Source organism: Panthera leo, chromosome A1 (genome assembly GCF_018350215.1).
Source record: "Panthera leo isolate Ple1 chromosome A1, P.leo_Ple1_pat1.1, whole genome shotgun sequence".
Classification (NCBI taxonomy): domain Eukaryota; kingdom Metazoa; phylum Chordata; class Mammalia; order Carnivora; family Felidae; genus Panthera; species Panthera leo.
This window is the reverse complement of record NC_056679.1, coordinates 13,545,674-13,570,255: the sequence shown is the minus strand read 5'-3', so window position 1 is coordinate 13,570,255 and position 24,582 is coordinate 13,545,674. Positions and strand designations below refer to the sequence as shown.

The following is a 24,582-nucleotide window of genomic DNA, read 5'->3' as shown; positions in this document are numbered from 1 at the left end:
ATCTTTCAGCGTGATTCTTCTGAAGCACCGGGTCACAGCCTCTGCAGTGTTACGGTAGTAATGGATCTGAATCAGCAATCCGAGGGGAATTTCAATTTCAATTAAAATTCCTGCTGGACCTTAACCTCTTCTCTCTCTTTTCAAATCAAATGGACTCAAGTTATTTTCATACTTACACATTAGAAGCTCCTTGCAGGCACCTGGGTAGCACCTAGGGCCTCATAGGTGTGCAACCGAAGTTGGCTGCATGGATTAACAGGGCTGCCCCTGAATGAAAGGCGACTCATGGACACTAATCATAAGTAACTGCTGCTGGATGCCAGACGCTTCGAAAGGTGGTCTGTACGTTGTGCTCTCCCCTAATCCTCTCAGCAATTTTAGGACTCAAACTTAAAGATAAGTCCATGGCTCCAAAACTTAAGTCGTTTTCCAAAGCTGTGCCACTTTTGAAAGTCTTAAACTTACGGTTTCAATTCTCTTTCTGTCACACTAGTTACTCTGCCCTCGGATCATCTTGGCAGTTTTTCGTAAAAACCAAACAAGCAGAAGGAAAAAAAAATTTTTTAAAGTCCTTTGCATATTATAATCTTAGGTTGAAGCCCCAAATAAGGTCGTGCTTCGAAAGGACCTTCAGCATAGATTGAAAAATGAGGACTTTTTACTTTTATAGCTGTGTCCCACTTAGTGTCACTTTTCGTCTATAAAAAAAAAAGCAATTTCATGAAGTGCTAATTTTAATCAGCTTACATCTGCATAAGGACCTCTAGCCTTGCTCTTGCATATTCCATTATATAATTCTCTCTTTCTGGGCTCGACAGCATAAAAAAGATTTATACCTGGGTTTGTAGTTTCATACACCAGTAAAAACATTAGGCTGTTTTTTTTCCCCATTTCAAATACCATCTCTTTTTCTGAATGTTAGTTATACAGAAGGGCCTCAGTAAGTATCACAATGCATATTAAATTAAACATCAGAGTTAATCATAGATTCTTTTAAAAGACTTTTTGTTAAAAATTTTTTAAATATTATTTTAAGTTTGCTTATTTTGAGAGAGAGAGAGAGAGAGAGAGAGAGCAAGCAGGAGAGGGGCAGAGAGAAAGGGAGAGAGAGAATCCCAAGCAGGCTCTGCACTGTCAGCACAGAGCCTGATGTGGGGCTCAAACTCATGAACTCAAACACCAAGGAACTGTTGAGATCATGACCTGAGCTGAAACCAAGAGTAGACGCTTAACAACTGGGCCACCCAGGTGCCCCTAAAAGAGTTTTTTTTTTTAAGTTTATTTATTTTGAGGGAGAGACAGAGACACAGCCAGTGGGGGAAGGGCAAAGAGAGAGGGAGAGAGAGAATTCCAAGCAGGCCCTGCACTGTCCTGGCAAGCCCGATGGGGACTGAGCCACTAGGCACCCCATCATAGATTCTTTTGGTCTATGAGAAAACTTTGTTTATTCTGTTGGTTTTCTCCTAATATGGTTACAAATTTCTGAATTTCAGCAATTTCTGAATTCAGGTAAGCAGATCAAACATTTTTTTTTCTCAGTTTTTCTCTTCACAATTCTGATATGCTGTTGAAACTACTGGAATGTTTTCACCAGTCAGTACAAATGTTATAGTTTGATGTGGTTGTGTTTGCCAAAGTATAATGGCTTTTTACTGCCCTAAAACCACTTTACTAAAGGCTCAGAAGTGAAGTTTTTATTTTATTTATTTTTTTCCAGAAGGAACTTTAAACTGCACCCTTGAGTTTCAGTAGTTAGGAACCAGATTAGTTCCCAACAGATATAAATGAAAATAGCCTTTTCAGAGGCACGCATGTGCCTCTGGTTCAAGGGTAGAACCAGAGTTGCTACCCGTGCGTCATGAGAGCAGATCAGTCTGAAGCACATGTGTTAATCCATCTTTCTATGTGGCATCTACCCCTAGTAGGTGCCTTGTGAAACAGATGGCACACCCACGTAGAATAATTGAGGAGCATTTAATGAAGGAGCTAATTACCAGGGTATAAGCAGCATTAGGGAAACCAACAAAGGATGGTGAAGGTTATCAACAGGAGGAACACTTACCATGTCAAGACCTATAGGGGCAAGGGGATGAGAACAATGACTAGAACCTGGGGAGAGCTATAGCTGTCAGAGAAGCTCTGGGGAGGAGTGGGGGCTTTAGGAGAGGAACCCAAGACAGACAAGCCTGTGTGACCTGTGGCCTGGCAGGCAGGGAGCAGGGGAACTAAGTAGCTGGTCTCTGTTCTCCTGCTACACTCTGATCCCTTGCTGGTACTTCCCACTGGCTGACTCTGATCAGAGATGGGAGCCAGGGAGCTGTGTGTCACATTCCAGGTAAGCCTCCTGACACCTAGAGCAGAATGGAGAGGATGTCAGGGAAGGGCGGGATTTCTCAACCCTGTTGACAGTTTGGCCGGCTAATTCCTTGTTATGAGGGTTGCCCTGTGCACTGTAGGAGGTCTGGACGCTTCCCTGGCCTCTACCCACCAGAGGTCAGCAGTGCCCCCCTCCCCTAGTCACGACAATAAAACATGTTTCCAGACATTGCCACGTGTCCTGTGGGAAGCAAAACTGTCCCTCACCGAAACCACTAGGTCGGTGGATTAAAAGTGGATTTGTGACATCAAGGATGACCATTCATTCATTCATTCATTCAAGGAAGAATATGTTTTTTATTTTGTGGCTCAGCTATTGGCCAACTGGAATTATAAAGACCAAAAGACATGATCTTGCTTTCGTGAAGCTCACCATTTTACAGAGGAAGGAAGATAATTGGGTAATCACCAGTAACAAAGTTATAGCATCGTGCTGTACCAGAAGTTTAAGCAAAGTGCCATTCAATCTCAATTAAGGCAAAGACGTGTCAACTGTCAAATCTCTGAAACAATGTGTTGATTAAGCAAACACATTGTTTATAAGCAGAGTCTAACTAGCAGGGTGCAGGGTTTATGACATAATAGTTTTGGATTGGTGGGCATAGTGAGGCAAGGGGATTGAAATGAGTCTTGATGAGTAAACTCTGTCTTGATATGTAAACTAGTTTGGTTGGCTCACAGTCATATCTTCCAGGAACAAATATTTCCTAGAGCAAATAGCTAAGTTATTTTTGCTTGTCTCAGTATTTTTTAACATAGTCACAGGAAAATACACCTGGTCCCAGGATTATTTAACAAAGAGACAGGAAATTAATTTAGTTTCTGTCTCAGAGTGCAGAAGGGAAAGGAACATTTATGACACATCGGTTATCAACCAGGTATGATTGCATGCTTTAATCCTTAGACTAGCCCTGAAGGCTTAAGTACTATTCTTCCTGCTTTAGAGATGAAAAAGGGAGACTCAGTTGCCCAAGTTTACGAAGCAGCTGGTAGTGCCTGGAATTAATTTTCCCATGGGGATAGGGAGTTGGGGAAAGATTCTAAAGGGAGAGGATATTCTGCATCACCTCCAAGATGAATAGGATTACAACAACTGGGGAAGACAAGATGGGTGGGAATGGGGCAAATGAATTCTGGGAAAGAGAACAGCATTAATGAAGACCCCAAAGTGTGAAAGTGTTCCCGAAAGTGTTTTAGGGAACACGCTATAGGTTGATGGGAGATTGATGTGGGCGGTGAGGAACTCATATTGATTAGAATTCAGGCTCACCAGAGGAAGCACTTTTCTCCCACTCTTCATGTTCCTTTTGTAAAATAGGGACTTCTAACAACATTTCTACCTTCTCAGGATTGTACTGGGGAAGCAGCACCTCTGGCCTCTACCCACCAGATAGATGCCAGTAGCCTCTAAACTTGAACTCTCACTCTCTCCTTACAGGAAGGAGGAGTGAGTAGGCTGGTTTGTGAGATGGAGTGAGGTTCTCTGCTCTTGGTAGGCCGGGGTTTTGATTTTGATTCTTGCTCTCTCGCCTTCCCCCCCCCCCCCCCCCCCCCCCCCCCCCAGTTTTTGCAGCCTGTGGTGAGCATCTTCATGCTGAAAGGAAGGCCCAGAGTTCCCTACGGGCTTGTTTCTTCCTCTATCCCAGCGTAGAACAAGGCTTTTATCACATTAAATGTACACCTTCTATGGAAAACATTACATGAGTGATTAAGTGAATATATAGAATAAAACAACCATTTATAGGAAGTGTTATATGACATAAGAATGGTTGTGAATAACTTTCCTCATTCTAAACATATGTGTTCTCTGATTCCTTTTCAGGCTCCCGAGGACTCAGTGAGATTTCTAGATTTGTTGTGATCATTCTTCCCTTCCCTTCCCTTCCCTTCCCTTCCCTTCCCTTCCCTTCCCTTCCCTTCCCTTCCCTTCCCTCTTCTCTCCTCTCCTCTCCTCTCCTCTCCTCTCCTCTCCTCTCCTCTCCTTTCTTTTCTCTTCTTTTCTTTTCTTTTCTTTTCTTTTCTTTTCTTTTCTTTTCTTTTCTTTCAAGTATATGTTTTGATACAATTTCATTGTTAACCTGAACTGATTTCACTGTTTGTTTGCTCCAGCTGTGGTATTCAGTGGACTGAAAAATCAAGCTAGGTCTCAGAAATAATTGAATTTGGAAATCATCCTGATTCTTTCCCTATCTGAATCAAGGAATAAAGATCTGCCAAATGTGGTCCTTCATCAAGGCTTCTCCAGGTGTGCTTTTGATCCTCCCCACCCCCTCTCCTTTCCCTTTCCCTTTCCCTTTTATGGAACAGATGAGAGACCCACACAGGCATTCTGCGTCTGCCCTGTCACACCCACCCACGCTCATACCCACCCACACTCACAGCTACACCACACTTTCCTTCCAGGCAGGGAGCAGCCTCTAGAGGCAGCAGCTAGTTCCCTCTCTTCTTGGTGGCTAGCTGACTTAAGAACAAGCATCAGGGGTGCCTGCGTGGTTCAGTGGTTAAGCGTCTGACTTCTGCTTGGGTCATGATCTTCCTGGTTCGTGGGGGTTGTTCGTGGGTTCAGATTCTGTGTCTCCCTCTCTCTCTGCCCTTCCTCCCTTCACATTTTCTCTCTCTCTCTCTCAAAAACAAATAAACATTAAAAAAAAAAAGAAAGAAAGAAAAGAAAAGAAAAGAAAAGAAAAGAAAAGAAAAGAAAAGAAAAGAAAAGAAAAACACCAGAGGAAGGCTGGAAGAGGTTTGGGTTTGCAGGTAGCTGTTCTCCAATGGCAGATTCTACTGTGTTTAAGGCTATCCTCTACCTTCTTGTCCAATTGTGCATCTTCAAACTTTTCTTAGGTCCATTTGTTTTTCCCTGCTTGGTAGGATAATAGAACTGAATGTTCATAAAACAACCGTGGCCATTAATTTTCAAAGGAATTAGTTTGTGTTACAGGCATAACTAAAAAATCGATTAGATAATTGCCGGTTGACAGCATGTAAACCTGAGGGTGATTTAGTCTGGTTTATCTTTATTCTCAAGGACTAGTCATTTAAGTATCAACTTCTTTGGAATGTTGAAGACACCAACATGATTCTTCACGAAAGCTCCAAATAAATGATGTCCTGTCTGTGTTTACAAAGGCAGTAAAAAATAGATTGCAGGTGATTACCTGGTCAATTTAACCAAACCAGGATGAATTATTTTCAAATTAGTCTTTAGATCCGTCCTGAGAAAGATGGATTTAATACTACCCCCTTCCAAATGTGCATTCTTGTTATCTTTATGATCTTAATTCAAGTTCTTCATCACTCAAGGTAAATCATTCAAAGCATGCCTCTTTTTCCTTTTTTTTTTTAACCACCATTTAAAAAGCTGTTTTAGATGAATTGGATTTTACAACTTTGTAAGAAATATGAACAACAATATGGTTATTTTGTTTACCCAAGCCATTGGAAACAGTTAATTGTGAATACACTGGGAGATACACCACTTCTCATTTAAACGAGTAATCAGAGATATTTGGGAGAGATGTGTGCCAAGCTGTGATAGGAAGATAATAACCATCACCAAGCATCATTAGGCATTTGCAGTTTTACTTAAATAAGACAACAAACTTATATTTTCTAGATATAAATGTATTTTTTTAATTTTTAAAAATTTATTTGAGAGAGAGAGAGAGAGAGCGAGCAGGGGAGGGGCAGTGAGTGGGAGAGGTCAAATCCCAAGCAGGCTCTGCACTGTCAGCACGGAGCCCGACGTGGGGCTTGAACTCACAAACTGAAATCACGACCTGAGTCAAAACTAACAGTCGACGTTTAATCGACTGAGCCACCCAGGTGCCCCATAGACATAAATATTTACGCAGAACCAACATATCTTCTTTTGACCTTTAAGCTGTGTTAGTTACAACTATCATTTATTGCAGGTTTTATATGTATTATCAGGCTAGTTATGCCTATTAGTCCCATTTTATAGAGGAGAAAACCAAGGTGCATAGCTTTCATTTTCTTCTCAGTCTTGTTTAGCAAGAGTCAAATTCACAATTTCGGACTTCATGGGGGCCATCTCCTGAGTATTACCTCCTATTGTGAAGAAAGGTTTTTTTTTAATCTGTGAAATTTGTGTAATCAAGTAACCTGCAGTTTAACTAAATTCTAGAATTGAACAGGCCTCAGCGGCTAATGGTTTCATGCGATATATTAACTTGAAAGAAAAATGCTCTAAATATATAACTGAATGTACAACATAATTAGAAACTATAGTCTTTTATTCTGTTTTGGGAGTTATAGTAAATCTGAAATGAAAAATCGTGCACTTTACAGTGGAGGACTGCACACTGTAGATATGACTATGAATAGAAATATATTTGTTTACTCTATTGAATTTTACATATTTAAATTTTTTAAAAAATCTGCATTTATTTCCAGAGAGAGAGAACACAAGCAGAGCAGGGGCAGAGAGAGAGAGAGGGAGAAAGAATCTCAAGCAGACTCTGTGTGGTCAGTGCAGAGCTCGATATGGGCTCGAACTCACAAACTGTGAGATCATGACCTGAGCCGAAATCAAAAGTCAGACGCTCAACCCATTTGGCCACCCCAGCGCCCAGAGTTTTACATTTTTTTGATGAAAGAGCGTTTTTAAAAAAATCTGACATTAAAGTAAAAAAATTATCTCTAATTTACTTTACCTTTATTTTCAGAAAATATAAAGAATACAAAGTTACAAAAGTTTAAAAATACATAAAAACAAAGAACAAGTCCACTTTCTACTACATGTTGCAATTGCCTGTTCCCCTTCCCAGAGTCAATTGCTATAATCAATGTGCCATGTATCCTTCCACAAATTTTATGTATATACAAGTATCTGTCCACATTCTTTTAAACACAAGATATTAACATGCTATCCAAACTACTCCTCACATTATTATTATTTTTTTTTTTTGCTTAACAGTATATCTGGTAGATTGTTCCATAGCAGTTTAGAAATTGTTTTTCCTCTCTTTTTAAAAAGCTGCAAAAATCGGGGCGCCTGGGTGGCTCAGTCGGTTGAGCGTCCGACTTCAGCTTAGGTCACGATCTCGAGGTCCTGAGTTCGAGCCCCGCGTCGGGCTCTGAGCTGATGGCTCAGAGCCTGGAGCCTGCTTCCGATTCTGTATCTCCCTCTCTCTCTGCCCCTCCCCCGTTCATGCTGTGTCTCTCTCTGGCTCAAAAATAAGTAAACGTTAAAAAAAAAAAATTAAAAAAAAAAAATAAAAAGCTGCAAAATATTCTGTGGTATGAATGAACTATAATTTATCTAACATGGCTTCAACTTAATAATCATCCCCGATTAAATAAACAAAAAGACTTCCAATTTCTTTCTCTCTTTTTTTATGTATTGGGGTCTGGCTTGTTGTGATAGGTGTATCGCTTCTTTGCTGTACTGTGCCTCAGCAAACAATCTACATGACACGTGTTTACTTTTCCACGTCCCTACATTCTCAAATTGTTTGCTAACTTCCTTTGACAATGAATAGAGAATTTGGGATCTTAGGCATAATCTTTTGAAAACTAAGTTGAGGTTCACTGATCTAGGAGTCTTGAACCACCGTGTCATAGAAGTCATTTCCATTCTGTCAGTCCTGCCTGGGAGGGATTCAGTATTTTCCCACGACAGTCTCTGTCTGGATAAATGATCTAGTCCACACAGTTTTTAATAAAATTGCTTATTGATTCCACTGATGAGCTTTGTCAGAGTCAACATATAAATATCAGCATGTGAATGCCTGAATTATAAAATGTACTGCAACTTACTCTTCAATTTAGCAAAAACACATTCAATATCTGCACTGTTACTGGTAATAGGCTAGGTGTGGAGATACAAAGATAAATAGGGCATTGCTTTTGCCTGCAAAAGGTTTTCATTAAGGTTTCAGAAATAGATACAAAACTGTGGTAACTTGTACTTTTTCAAAGAAGGATGCTTGATTATGTCTTACGGGGTTTCAACAATTGTTGAAAGCTTGTATACACCAGAAAAATAACCATGTTAAACCATGGTAATTGGGATCCAGTTGGATTATCTCAAATACCGCAATGATTATAGTCCTATAGTTGAGACCTATCATATGGGAAATTACCTTGCATATTCCAAGTATGCTATGAGGTATGCTATGTTGGAAGTCACAGACCAGAAAGGCTCATAGACCACATTACAGTGCTTGAATCACATGGCTTATTAAATCAATTTAAAATATAGAACAACAAGCAAGGGTAAAGAGATGGGGTAAATTAACATTCCTGGATAAGGGAGTGAACATATGGAAGGACTATGATACCAGTGACCTGGGGTTCAGAAGGCTACAGATCTTCTCTGTCTCTCTCTGCCGTCTTAGACCTTCTTGCTAAAATAGTGCTTATGAGGACCAGAGGTGAGATTTGAGGTAGCAGTTCACAGAAAGAAGGCATCCTGAGCCAATGATATGTACTTGTTCTACAGGAGCCACTCAGGGCCAAGAACATCTGTAAATAGTTATCACTCACCAGTTAGCCTGTAAACAGCCATAGGTCTTATGTGCGTATTTTGGGTAGAGTACACATGGGACCCGCATGAGGCCATCTTAGATGTCACCAATGGATGATTGAATTTGAGGGTGACATAGTGGTCATCTCAGAGGTGGTTTGATTTGGCCTTACTCTTGCTTTTTATGTATTCCGTTGTTTGATTGTTGACATGTCTTACAGGTTACTAACTTACTGTCTAAATTTAATATATCCCATGAATTCCACCTATATCTTGCAAACTACTTACTCAAATATTATGTGCACATAACAAACAATGTATCTTATGAATTTTGCCTGTTAAAATTTATACTATGCTCAACATTTATTATGAGTTCAGTCCATCATATTTGTTTTTTTTTTTTGTCTCCTATAGCAGAATTGAATATTCTCAAACAACATAGAAAGTGCACATTATAAGACCTTGTTCTTGAATTCCAGTGCCATGTCAGACTTGGGTACTGAGACTCAATTTCAATAGTTCCAAATTGAACTCATTGTCTTTCACTATAAAACCTTCTTTGATTATTCTATAATGATTAATGGAATGAATTTCTACTCCAATCTTAAAATGCTCTTTATCTCTTCTCTCTTTATCAGAATCATGGAAGACTTTTGCTATACCTCAAAAATACCTCTTCAATTTTTTTGTCTTCTATTTCCACTGTTTCAATACTCTTCCGCTTGTTGCCAGCTTTATTTTTTGTAGTACAAGCTGATTCCTGACTTCCTGTCCAGCATCCTCCCACCCTAATCCCTCACCCAAGATAACTTTCCATTTTTCCTAAATAGCATGTATATTAATACATATGACAATTATCATATTAACATATTTTAAATTTTGAAATATAGATTCACAGGTATTTGCCTAAATGACATAGATCGTATGTATCCTTTATCCAGTTTCTATCAGGTACATTTTTTTTTTTTTTTGCCTTTTCACTTTTTTTTCTTATAATCTAATTTTTTAATTTTAATTCCAGCACAGTTAACATACAGTGTTGTTTTAGTGTCAGGTGCACAATAGTGTGATTCAACAATTCTATACATTACTCAGAGCTCATCGTTTTAAGTGTGCTCTTTAATCCCCATCACCTATTTAGCCCATCCCCCCAACCCCTCCCTTCTGGTAATCATCAGTTTGTTCTCTATAGTTAAGAGTCTGTTTCTTGGTTTGTCTATCTCTTTTTTCCCCTTTGTTCATTGTTTTCCCTTAAATTCCACATATGAGTGAGATCATATGGTATTTGTCTTTCTTTGACTGAATTATTTCACTTAGCATAATACGCTCTAGCTCTATCCATGTTGTTGCAAATGGCAAGATTTCATTCTTTTTTTTTATGGCGGAATAATATTCCATTGTATGTATACAGCACATCTTCTTTATCCATTCATCTATTGATGGGCACTTTGGTGGCTTCCACATTTTAGCTATTGTAACTAATGCTGTAACCAGGTACATATTCTTTTTATGTTTGGAATATCCATTTTTTTCTTAATTATCTGGCATATTCTTAATCATCCTTTAATATTCAGCTTCAAAGTCATAAAGCTTTCCCAACTTTCTTCCCACCGTCCCGAATTAATTGCTTCTTTTTTAATGCCTTTTTCTCATGTGTTATCATAACTATCTTCTCTGACAATCCATGACCTCTTTAAGGACAAGGACTATGTTTTATTCATCTCTGAGCCCCTAGGACCTAGCTCAAAGCATGGCACATATTAAATGTCTGATAAAATATGATGAATTTAGTGTAAATTATATTTCATTTCAAGAAAATTGGAGGTAAAAATCCAATTATACAAAACAGATGCATTTAGTGGGTGATGTTTTAATGAGGGGTGTTATTACAGATTCCTTTCAATATGATCTTTCCTAGAGAATTTAAAATATAATTCAATTTTCAAAAAAAATTACTATTACCTTCATGAATAAATACATCTACTGAGTAATATTAGACTAATATTTAAATATATATTCAAATGAAAAATTCCAATCTAAAATATGGGAGCAGCTTTATTCTCTCTCCTCGTTCCCAATATGTAGTAACAGCATCACTTCTGGATTGGGGATTCTGACTTCATACTCTGGCTCCTGCTTCATTCTCCTGTAGCAAAGCTGCATGAGATCTGAATGCATGTAGGCCTCTCCAGGCTTTGTGCATGAACGAGGAGGCCTCGTGAGTATGTTGGCTGACCTCAGCCCCTCTTCAGAGTTTCCTAAACTTTGTCTCACTTGTGCCCTTGATCAAGACTTCTGATCTTTTGCCTCTCTGCCCACCCCAGACATCTGCCCGCTGGAGGCGCCTGGCTGTAATAGCTGTAGGGGCACCTGTGAGAACTTCGCTGTGCTGGAGTGGGGAGCACAACACTCTTTTTGCTGGTGTGCCCATTGTCATCCTACAGCTCACCACTGCAGCACAGAAGTTGTGACAGAAACAGTGATTCCCATCTGTCACATTCTCCAAAACTATTTTGATGAAAAGCTTTAAAAAAAAAAGGTATTGTGTTGATCTTATGGTGGCGAAGACTGTGGTGGCAGGAAAATGAAGAAGAAATTGATGGCACAAGAATGACACAAACAGAGAAAATTGGTAAATGTGGTGCTTCTCACACCTATGCTCACTCCCTCAGCCACCATTGGTGAAGGACCCACCACTGACTGCCACACCAGGTTACCCCTGGCTTGTATCTTAGCCTGGTAATGCCTCTGGACACTGGTGGAGCCACTTTCTATCATTCACACTCTCAATCTTATATCCAGAGCCTTGGAAGTTTCCTCATCCAAATGACATCCCCTTCCTTTTTAAAAATTTTTTTTTTAATGTTTATTTATTTTTGAGACAGAGAGAGACAGCACGAGCAGGCGAGAGGCAGAGAGAGAGGGAGACACAGAATCTGAAGCAGGATCCAGGCTCTGAGCTGTGAGCACGGAACCCAGCATGGGGCTCAAACTCACAAACCATGAGATCATGACCTGAGCCGAAGTTGGATGCTTAACCAACTGAGCCACCCTAGGCAACCCAATATAGATGTCTTTCTTTTTTAATTTTTTTTTTTTAATGTTTCATCCCCTCCCCTTTCTTAGGAAGGTTAGACCTAGTCTCAGAGGCTGGCTGGGGTTAGATACCGTCTTGTCTTCTCTCTCTCTTCTCTTTTTGTCTTTTCCAAGGCCCCTGCACAAACTCCTCTCACTTTCTTCAGCTCAGGTACTAAAAGCTAGCATGCACATCACTCACTGCTCACCTCTGTCCGTCCCAATATCAAAAGCCCCAAGCAATTGTATGGTAGGCATAGCTGAGAGACCCTGCTACAGGTTGGTTAAGTTGGAGGTAGGAGGTAGCGTTGTTATTCCCATGATCATGACCTCTATTAATGAATAAAACCATGCTCTGCACATTTGACACACCCTTTGGTCTCTTCTTAAATTAAAAAATAATAATAAAATGTGGATTTTTTTGACAAATGAAGTATTTCTTTACCTGTGAGTTAGAAACAGCAGAATCAGCCTTCACATTCTCCTGTTGACCTCAAAAGCAACTGGTATTGTTTGGAAACGATCACACAGGCATTTCTACTTCTGGGCACTGAAATTACTTTTCTCTCTTTTCATTCTCTGACATCTTAGAAGTGAAAACAAGGACTTTTCATCTGTTTAGGGACAAAGAACCAGTGGAGTGAGTGACACAGCACTTTTATTCTTGGCAAGGCTTGACATCGAAAGAGCAGTGGGAGATAACTTTCAAGTGGGCCTTAGGAGGAAATCCAAAGGACTGCCTTTCTGCAGGGTCAAATATCTCTATCCTGAGTGAATCATTCAAAGCAACAGGGCTAGAGGCAGCCCGGGGCTGTCAGCGGCACATGCCGTCAGCTGTCACCCTCTGTTCTGTTGAGCAGAAGAATTTACAAGAACAGTGATTCATTGAATAAAATAGCTCATTAAGGTAAAATTAGATGGCCAGGAAATCAAGTCAGCATTTTAGAACTGTTACGGTAAAATAAGCATTTTGTAATACGATGTTTTAGAATTCATATTCTAAGCAATATTGTCTTATTTGTGGAAAGCATATCAATGAAGGACCCTAGAAAACTGTGGGTGTTTTTCTCCTGAAGTCTTTTTTTCATCTGTTTCTATACCAAGCTAATACCTTAGGCTGATTGTGAAGGTAAAACCCTAGAAAAAGTTTTCATCCAAGGAAATAATGTAATGGGGCTAAGTTTTTGGCTAAGGGATTATTTTCGGTCAAATTTTATCCCAAGGATGGTTATTGGATCCCATATGGGCACCATCCTTTTGTTAATTGTGCTATTTGGGGCCATCTCTTTCCCTCCCAACTTATAACTAACACTATATCTTGCTCTGCACACTTACAAAATCTCATTGGAATCAATGAAATTCAGATGGAAAAGACAAGGATTTGGACATTTGATTTCTGTATTTCTTATTAGATTCTCTAAAAGTTTCTAGATGCATTGGATGTAGACAGAATGACTTTTTAATCTCATTGAAATATCCAGCACACAATTTGCATTTATTGATTCCCAGGGTTGTGGTGATAGGTTTCTCAGAACCCTAAAGCTGATAACTGTCTTTGAACAAGAAAGTACTCTGAGATACCCAAGATTTGAGCTGTCTAACAGAGATACAATGCAAGCCGCACACATCAGTTAAAATCTTCTAGTAGTTACATTTAAAAAGCTAAAAAAAGGATACGTTAATTTTAATTGTGTGTTTTATTTAATCCAATGTTTCTAAACTATTATCATTTCAATGTGTAATTGGAATGTAAAAAATGGAGATATTTTACATTCTTTTTCATTGTACTAAGTCTTCAATATTCAGTGTGTATTTCATGCTATCTAAATTTGGGCCATCCCCATGTCATGTGCTCAGTAGCACTTGAAACCACATGTGATTAGTAGCTACCATATTAGATAGCACAGCTCTAGAGAATAATAAGTGTAATAAAATTAGTACATGTTCTAAATATATGCATAACTATATGGAATTTCAAAACATTTCCTGTTTCCAACAATGTTGGATTTTCTGAACATGAATATTTTGTTTTTAATTAGATTCTGAAGTCTCATAGGTAAAGCATGCTATAGACGATGGTTATATAAAATAAATTTAATTTTTAAATACATTAAAAGATATAGGCACAACTTTTTTTAGTGTGTAGATGTATTCACATATATCAACTGAGTTTCCCTGCGTTTTCTTAATGTTGATCATTAGCTATTTTTGCAGACACTTCATCACCTTAAGATTCTTAATTGTTCTTTTCAAACGGATATTGAAAGAATGAATTCAAGAGTCCAGTAATTTAGAGTCAAAATTATGAACTTTTCACTATTAGTTGGATGCCCACTTCTGATAGGTGTGTTTTTTCATTTGCATTTAGAAACACAACCATTTGCTTTTCCCTTTGATTATTTGACTGCTATTGCAATAAATGTAAGCTATTCTTAATTAGTCTCACTTTTGCCTTCCATTTAAAATTCCTTTCAAGTCAAATTCACTTTTGAAGACTCAGACTGGCTTATCTCCTAAAACTTCTGCTAGAATAGACCCACAACATTCTTGGAGTTAACGTGAAGTCTTGTTTTCTTTAAACATTTTAGGTATACTTTCTTTGACAGTGGTAGAAATGCACTTGTTTCTAAGGGACCTTTGAAATCAGGAGTGAATTTGGACTTCATTAGATGTGAGACCATGTGTGGAAATCAGTCACTGAGCAGCACTAACAGCCAGGAGTTGTGCCTCACTGCCCTGGTTGTCCCAGCTCATCTCTGTAATGCACTAATTCTTGGGAAGAGATAGTACCTTTTTGTGAAAAATGGTTAAACGGCAGTCAAGTAAAGTTACTACTAGGGAGAGAAGTGAGGAGAAATTAAAAAGTTTTAAATAGTTCTTTGATAGAAAAAAGAGAATTTAGCTGAATTGAAAGTAGAATGAGGGATATTAATACTCAGATGTGACACACTGCCATGTGGAAATAAGAAAAGTGATATCTGAAATCAGTTTAGATAGCGTTCCTGTGGGTGAAAAGCTTCTCTCTTTTTTTAATGTTTTTATTTATTTTTGAGAGAGAGCAAGAGCGCGTGCATGAAGTTTGGGGTGGCAGAGGGAGATGGAGACAGAGAATCTAAAGCAGGCTCTGTGCTGTCAGCACAAAGCCTGTCATGGAGCCCACGAACCAGGAGATCATGACCCGAACCGAAGTTGGACGCTTAACTGACTGAGCCACCCAGGTGCCCCAAGGCTTCTATCTTTTAAGTCAGGCACCAATATGCTTTCTCTGTAAAGGTCCAGATAGTAAATATTTTAGACTTTGTGGCCCAAACAATCTCCATCAGTCCTACTCAACTTTGCATTGTAGCTCAGAAGGCAGCCTAGACAACATGCAAATAAACATGGCTATGTTCCAATAAAACTTTATTTATAAACAGATGGTTTCCTGGCTTTGACCTGTGTAACCCCGACATAAGAAATAAAGTTTTACGAAAGGTCTGCCCAGCAGCTGCACCGCTTCCTTTGCCTCCTAAAGCTGCATCACTAGTTTCACCTCCTGTGACTTCTTGGGAATATCCACACGATGGAAATGCCTTTCTTCTAAGTCACATTTTCCACAAAAAGGCATGTGTTTCTTGTGCACATTCCCATACCCCAAAGTAAGTATTTTATTAGGTGAGGTACGGGTTTGGTTGCTGTAACAGAGACCTGAAATTATAGTGGATTAAACAAGACAGCAACTTTCCATGTGTAAGCAGTATATGGCGGATATAGTGACTCCAGGTGTTAACCTCATCATCATTCCCTGGTGGCTTGCCCTCACCCAGTGGGCTTTGGAACCCGCAGGAAGGGGAAAGAGCACAGCCTGCAAGTTGCTCACATCATTTCTTCTGATATCTCATTGGTCAGCACTTAGTCAAGTAGCCCCATCTATCTGTAAGAGAGGCTGAAAACGGACTACTTATTCTGGGCAGTTGTGTGCTCAATAAATTTCTAGAGCTTCTACCACTACTGCATAAAAGATGAACGTAGCTGCAACCAGCTTTTCTGCTTTAATCTTGTACTTATACAATAATTAAGAACCTGAAGGAATTTACTTCCATTTTAAAGTTACATTTTACTGGGGCTCCTGTGTGGCTCCTTTGGTTGAGTGTCTGACTTTAGCTCAGGTCATGATCTCATGGTTCATGAATTGAGCCCCGTATTGGGCTCGCTGCTGTCAGTGTGGAGCCTGTTTTGGATCCTCTGCCCCCTGTCTCTCTGTTCCTACCCCACTCGTGCTCTCTCTCTCTCAAAAATAAACGACCATTTTAAAAAGTTGTATTTTATTGTATATCCTGTGACAAATGATATACTGTTGTGTTGAGAATAGACGCTGTTCTAAGTCTTTGACACAAATAATAGGAATCTACTACACATGGTTAGAATATTGTTTTATGTGGCAAATATCTTGCATACACTACTACTCTTCTCTTCTGAACCCAAGGTAGATAGTGCTAATAAATCACAACATTCTTTCCCACTGAACTCAGACTTGGCCTTAAAACCTTCTACATCCTGCTCTAGACAGCCTCTACCATCAGCAATTTATTTGCCTTTCTTGGCTTAAAGTTTTTCCATTTTTTCTTTTCATGTCTTTGACACCAATCTTATCTATAGATGGTGACACGGCAAACTATCAATTGAATGTGTTTTCTTTGTCTTTTAAGTCAAATATCCTCTCTTAACTTTTGTTGAATTTTTATCTTATTTCCAGATCATGATTAAATCTCTTTTTTTCTATAGCTAAGTTTAGTCACAAAACCAAGGTTGGAATAATTTTATTCAACCTCTTAATTTTATAGAGAAACTGAAATCCAAAAAGATAGAAGGTTTTACCCATGGGCACATAGAAGCATTGAAACCCATGACTCCTATTCTAGTACCCTCACTTTGCAAAGGTCAAATCAGAAGTGATAAGAGTAATTAAAGATCAGTAATAATTGTGATAATAATTGGGTGAGATTCATTAATATCACAACTTTAATTTTCAAGTTTCTGTTTCTTGCGTTTGTAGACAAGAACCAACATATTTCACTTCTTCCTATGTAAAAGAAACGGTATCCTGAGCAATCCTTGCTCCAATGTCAGGCTGCTTCTAGAACTTTCCAAATTTTATAAAATGGATTTGATATTGTAAAAGATAGAATTTGAAGACTGCTTTCTAGGACCTTCATATTTATGTTATAAAGAATAGAGTAGCCATTGTTGTAATACCCTAGCATTTCCTGTTTCAGTAGGATGCCTTTATGTGAGATTCAAAGTACTGACTTTTATAGAATATTTTCCAGATGAATTTATAATAGCAGTTTGAATTCTTTTTAGCATATTTTGACCCATGGATCTCTCAGGTTATGTTCATTTTATTTGGGTCTCTGTCTATCCAAAATTGCTTGTGCTGTCTCAGGCAAGTCTTACATTTTGGTTCTCCTTGTGTGCAAACAGTTTCTCAGTAGGAGTGTTACTTAAAAGACGACTGTACATGAAAACCCTCATCAATAGGTAGGTGGAGTTAGATTACCTTATTCTTTCAAGATCAGAAAATAAAAAACCTCAGCAAAAATAAGTTCAAAAGAGAGAGACCAATTATAGACCAAGCAAATCTAACCATAGTGTCTATAGCTAAGGAAGTATATATTAACAAAAGCCAGATTTTAAAAGATTAACTAAATCTTCCCATTAAAACTTTGAGTCCATTAAGTACCAAAAATTATGACACTTTCATATGACAGAGAAAATTAGTCTAGCACAATAGACCGAAGGAAATTTTGATAAGGGACATTTCTTGATTTAGCTATTAATTAGAACATTTGAGACAATGAATAATTTTCCTCTCTTCATCTTTAGTGATGAGCAGTAAAACTTCGTGATGATAACCAAAAGACAGAAAATAATTTCAGTGCAATGGACCTAAAGCTTGAGCTTAGCTGCATTTACTAGACCTGGAAAGTTCTGTTCTCTGACACACAGGGAGTACAAAATCTTCCTCCGTAATGAAACCAAGCTCAGGTATATTTGGAAATGCTTGTTCATCATTTGCATACCCTCCCTCGATGCATAGTTTCCATTTTTATTTTGCTACTTTCAATTTGGCCCAACAAAACCCTTCTGAATAGATAAACAACAACTTACATACCCATGTGGCTCCTTCAGCAGGTTATTTAAAAAAAACACAAATATTAATGAGCACTTATTATGAGTTAGGTAACATGGTAGCTAAAGTTGGGAAAGTAAAAATCTTAGTCCTCAGAAGCCCACCATTTCATGTGCAAGAAAACACATGAACAAACAATTTTAGTACAACATAGTCCGTTTGCTGTGGAAGGAGCAAGTTCTGCCTGAGTGTTGACAGAGGGGACAGGGCTGGAGCTACCTGGGAGGTCTGGTGGTTCATGAAATAGAGAAGGTGGGCCAAAGAATCAGAGGCTAAAACAACACAGATAAAGGCATGGAAGTGTGAAAAAGCACATAGCTTTTGGTTGGATAGTGTGGCGGGGGTGTGAGGTGGGGAAGAGGGTGTGGCAGGGAATTGCGTCCAATAATTTAGCAAATATTAATTGAGTGACTATTTAGTCTGGAAACTGTTCAGGAACTCCTGAGGTGCAGAGATAATGCATCTTAGTCCTGGTACTTGAGGCATTAACAAAGGAGACACAGGTCACAAATATTACATTTGAGTGTGGATATGGTAAGTGTAACAGAAGAGACACCAGGTTCATTTTCTTCACAAAGAAGTAAGAGCCTGTTCCGATGCTGGGCATCATGCTGTTGGCAGGGATACCTGCAAAGGTGAGCAATATCACACACCGCCTGTTTGCAAGGACCTCACAGTGTCGTGGGGGTGACAGACATAGATCAAGCAGTTACAGCAACATGTATACACTAGCATCTGTGACAAGTGTCATCCAGAAGGTACAGAGTCCTAGAGAACCTATAGTGCAGGATTATGTTCTAATTAAGGAGAGCAGGGAAAACTGTGTTTATCACCATCTTCTTACACAATAATTTCTCCATGCTTGAATTCTTAATTTGCTTTATCCAACTTAGAGTTCAAGTAGATTTAAGAAAAAACATTTTTAAGTTTATTTACTTTTGAGAGAGGGGGAAGGGACAGAGAGAGAGAGGGAGAGAGAGACTCCCAAGCAGGCTCCATGCTATCAGCTCAGAGACCAACTTGAGGCTCGATCTCACAAACTGTGAAATCATGACCTGAGCCAAAATCAAGAGGTGGGCACTTAAATGACTGAGCCACCCAGGTGACCCCATTTCAAGTAGGTTTTGCAAGAAGGTTATCTGGGTAACAGATTTTCAGAGCCCTTGCATCTCTGAGAATATTTGTCTTCTAGTTTCATAAATGACCAACAACAGTCCTATAGAAAAGTCTAAAGTTACAACTTCCTTCTCTTAAAACTTTCTACAGTTTGAGACCTTGTCATCTGACAATCTGATTTAAAATTGATGTTCCCTCTTTAGGTAACCTTATTTTTCTGTCTGAATCTTACAGTCTTTGTAATTAAAACAATTGTCGCAGTTTCTTCGAAAATTAAGCACACTCTTAGTGTACAATCTGACAATCACTCTCTTTGGTAATTACTCAGATGAACTGAAAACTTAATGTCCACACAAAAACTTGCACAGAAATGTTTATACCAACTTTATTCATAGCTGCCAGAACTTGGAAGCAAGGTGAATGGATAACCAAAATGTGGTACACCTAGATAATGGAATATTATTCAGTGCTAAAGAGAAATGTACTATCAAGCTCCGAAAAGACATGGAGGAAGCTTAAAGGGATATTAATAAGTGAAAGAAGCCAATGTGAAAAGGCTATGTGTTACGATTCCAATTATATGACATTCTGAGAAAGGCAAAACTGTGAAGATAGTAAAGGGAGCAGTGGTTGCTTGGGTTTGTGGTGAGGGAGGGAGGAGTATGCAGAGCACAGAGGATTTTTAGGGCAATGAAACTATCCTGTATGATACTACAGTAGTGGATACATGCCATTTACATTTCTCCAAACCCATAGAATATTCAGCAGAGTGCGAACTCAAATTTTAACTATGGTCTTTGGGTAGAAGTGATGTGTTCATCGAATGCAGCAAGTATACCATTGTGGTGTGGGATGTTAATAGTGGGGGAGGCTGTGCATATGGGGGGGTAAGGGGTGTATGGAAATCTCTACACCTTCTGCTTAATTTTGCTGTGAACCTGAAAGTGCCTAAAAAATAAAGTCGAATTTTATTGTATTTGTTTAATTTTTAAAGTTTAGGTTTAAAGTTATTTAGAGAGAGAGAGAGAGTGGGGGAGGGGCAGAGAGAGAGGGAGAGAGCCTGATGTGGTCTTGAACTCATGAACTGTGAGATCATGACCTGAGCCAAAATCCAGAGTCAGACGCTTGACCTACTGAACCATCCAGGTGTCCCAAAGAAAGTCTATTTAAAACAAAACAAAACAAACAAATGAAATTCCCTGTACATAAAAAAATATCTTACTAGGAAATCTATATTTTGCCTAAAGTACTATATCTTTATAAATATTTTGACAGTAACCCGGAATTGCTGCTTTAAGGAAACTTAGATGGAATCCTCAACCACACTTTCCCTCTACTTTATAATCATCTTTATTATGATGTAATCTTTACATGTACTAAATATGCAATGCAAAGCCCTAGGGGAGACGTTTGAGTGGTGTCATAACCTGAGTTCATTTTCATTCTACCTACACAGCTTTTACAAAGGGGGTCCATGAACACCTGGCTCTCTCACATAATTTATGAATTATTTTCTATGTAAGGATTACCAGTTTCTTTCAAATTAAGATCAATGTACTCTTATAGTCCTTGCTGCCAAAAGATGACATATTTTTAAGTGACGTATGTTTATCTCTTTGCATCTTCTCTTGGAAACTTGTATCCAGGCATTTGGATCCCAAATTAATTTTTTTCATCTTTATTAAGATATAATTCACATGCGTAAAATCTGCTCATTTAAAATATACAATTCGATGGTGTTTAGTATATTCACAGAGTTGTGTAACCATCACCAAAATATAATTTGAGAACGTTTTATCACTCCCCATGAAAATCCTATACACATTAGCAGTCAGTACCCATTACCCCTTTCCCAGCCCTTGGCAGACAATAATATGCGTTATGTCTCTAAAGATTTGCCTCTTCTAGGCATTTCATATAAATGGGACCATACCTTATGTGGTCTTTTGTGACTTTTCTTTCACTTAGTATGTTTTCAAGATCCATCTCTTCTGTATAGCACGTATCAGTACACCATTCTTTTTAATTGGTAAATACTATTCCTTTGCAACAATTTGAGGAATGCAAAAAATGATGTGTGAAGTGGGCTTTACCACACACATACAGACATACCATACTCCTTCACATGCATACTACACTCCCACGTGCATGCATGCACAGCCTCACACCTCACACTTATATACACACTCATCGCACTCACAAGCACTACCCCACTTGGTTTTTATAAATCCTCCCTCCCCAACATTTTGCTACTGCATTTGAAGCACCTGAAGATTGAAGCACACTTGTGGTTTCATCTATGTGAATCACTCTCCCCTCTGTTCTTCGAAAGTTTTTTATATGGTTTTTTTTTAAATGTATTTTGAGAGGGAGAGAGTGTGTATGCATGAACAGGAAAGGGGCAAAGAGAGAGAGAGAGAGGGAGAGAGAGAATTCCAAGCAGGCTCCCCACTGTCAGCACAGAGGCTGACGTGGGGCTCCATCTCATGAATCGAGAGATCATGATCTGAGACGATATCAAGAGCCGAATGCATAACCGACTGAGCCACCCAGGTGCCCCTGTTCTTCAAAAGTTTGAAACGTGATCGTGAAATAAAAGAGAGCCAATTCTGGGATTCTGTTAGGTCCATCTGCATCCCTTCAATGTAACTTGCCTTTGGAGCTTTTTCCTCTGACATCTAGCCTACTACTGTCCTGGCTGTCCCAGGACCTCCTCTTGCCCTGGACCTTCTCGAGACCTTTCTCCACACCCACCTACCACCCTTATTCTCTCATCAGTGGAGCCAGATTTCAGGCTGTGCTCCTCACTGACTGCATGATCTACTATGTAATATGGGAGTTATAACAATTCATTTTCAGGACTAAAAATGATAATGCATTGGACGTGGCATGTATTCAGTAAATGTCAAACTGTTTCTCTCTCCCTTAATCTCAATCTCCATATCTCTTTAACTATATTATTTGTTCTGGTCATATTTCCTGAAGGATCTTCAACCAGCTAACCATTTGTTTTTGTTTTTTACTACTATAATTTAATTAATTATTGGTGATAGAATTTTAAGTTGAATAGGGTTCTTTTGGAAATAATGTCAGAATCTACAATTGACTCTAATAGGACTTCATGTGGACAAAGGAGTTATATTTGGGGCATGCAGATCTTTTCACTTGACTCAAATCATACAGGAGGACGGAATGTGATTATCATGAATTAAACTAAACTATAACACTGACCACAAAAAATTAGATTATTTTCATGTCTTGGTTGTTAGAGTACTTCCTAAGTACATGAATTATTAAGCCTTTTGAAATATCACAGGTTTGTGCTATATCCAAGGATATCTTCACAATGTCACAGAACAACATCGCAATGTCATAAAAAGTTGTGTCACTGACAAAAACTCAAAGGCATCTCTTTAAAAAGCATCACCTTGAGAATGTGGTTGAGACCATTGTTCTCATTTCGTTTTTGGCTAACCTGACATTGGCTGTCACACATGCACTTCAAGCCCCAAGTGGTAAGTCACTCTTGGTCTCTGAGGACAGAGGGTTTTAGATAAATACACCTCATTTACTACCTTATTTTTCCTGCATTGATTATTATTCACTGTTTTATTTTGAAAACAATCCTGAGCGGTGATGGAACAAAATGAACATATTCCTGTTTTTTAAAAGTTGTACCATTAAACACATTTGCTGTTGTGTCATGTGGCATGTAATGAATTGTTCAGAGGCAAAGCTGAGACCTGATGTTTTGATCTTTTACAGTTCCCTTTTATCCCTTGGTTCTTAGAAATGGTAACAAATTATGTGTTATTGAAGACTTTATATTGCCATGTGCAAATAATATGAGTATTTATTAGCAGTGGTATCTCATATTCTATGTAGAATATAACCGCCCCATTGCAGACATTATAGTCATGTGGTATTATGCACACAAAGCCATATTCCTATGGTTTTGATGTTGTGGGAAGTAGCAGACTGTTTCTTTATTCTGGTAAGTTGAATTTCCCCCTAAGACTCATTAGGAAAAGGCATGTTGAAACGTGTGGTGTCATTACACGATTGTTCTCGCTTGGCAACAAGCAACAAAAGGAGAAAGACGCTTCTGACAATTTCTGAACTGTGATCATCAGATATCACTCTCTGAAATTAATGAGATGCAAGAGAAGACCAAGAATTTAATAGATCCTATCATGTGTGCAACTTGATGAGGGCTTTAAGTGGAAATACAATCATGTGCCAAGTAAATGCAATAGTTTTCCTGATCATCTACTTCCTCACTAATGTGGCTTCGTGAAAATCAAGCAGATCTACCGTGTTAAACATTGAAATGATTACAGAATATGCAGAATACTCTGAAGAAATTATATGCAATGAAGTGAACAGCTAAAGCTTTAGTTTTACTCACCTAAGGACAGTCTTGTTTGTTTTCTTGTTTTGAGATGAGGAAATATTGTAAAAATCAGCTAGAAGGTAAATTCTCCCACTCAAACAATTGGGTTTCTCATTTAGTGTTTCTTGGGTTTTTTTTCCCCATCTGTTGACTCTTGGCATCTCCCCTGCTGCTCCTGGTCCCCACCTGGCCCCGTCTTGATTCTTCTGTTGCATGTCTGTCTCCATGGAGACAGACTGCTCAGAGGAAGGAACCGTGCACAGTATCCAGAGGCGCACCTCACTGGACCCTCCGTGGGTGCAGCTTCCTTTTGATCACAGTGCAGAAAGGGAAGTTATCCCATCTTAGAGGAGCAAAATGTGTTTGGCACCCACATTTCTCCCCCAGTGTAGTTCTGCGGATGCAATTCGACAAAGCCCTGAGAAGAGAGATGGGACGCCATCTGTTTTCCGTGCTTCAGTGTCAGGAGAGCTGTGACCATTGTCAGGAGGGAAAGAGAGGGATAGAAGTTAAGCAAGATAAGAAAATGAAGGGTTCCCCAACAAACTTACACCAGCAGTCCAACTGTGCAAGGCAAAGGTTGTTAACTAGAAACCTGAGAAATATATGGCAGCTGTGTATACGTTCCCCCATAAAATATACAATTTTTCTGAATAGAACAGTACTAAAATCCATAAAAAATTTGTTTCTTAATGACTAGAGGAACTGGGCCATTAAAAATGCCACAAAAAATGCTTATTTTACAAGGAGGTGCCTAGGTTTATAGGAAAGCGTAAATTCACTGAAAGCTTGTTGTTGTGGAGGGTCTCACTCCTTGGACATGCCAGCCTTTTTTTTTGTTTCCACCAACAGTAGTATTTTTCATGCAAGCACATCTGCAAAGTTTTACATTAGACTTGTAGACCTGTGTAAAAAGCTGAACTTGCCTATGTAAGACATAATAGTGTTGAAACTTAAGGGAAA

General features: G+C 38.8%; 1 long non-coding RNA gene across 1 annotated transcript in view; it reads right to left on the bottom strand.

The window, feature by feature from the left end:
- LOC122227543 overlaps positions 1 to 23,798 on the bottom strand; it is a 43,416-nt gene extending 19,618 nt beyond the window's left edge. Inside the window, exons 1-2 of the long non-coding RNA XR_006206123.1 lie at positions 23,635 to 23,798; positions 12,384 to 12,552 (exon numbers count right to left, since the gene is read on the bottom strand). This is a non-coding gene — a long non-coding RNA (uncharacterized LOC122227543). The remainder of the gene's footprint in view (positions 1 to 12,383; positions 12,553 to 23,634) is intronic.
- Positions 23,799 to 24,582: the final 784 nt, after the last annotated feature.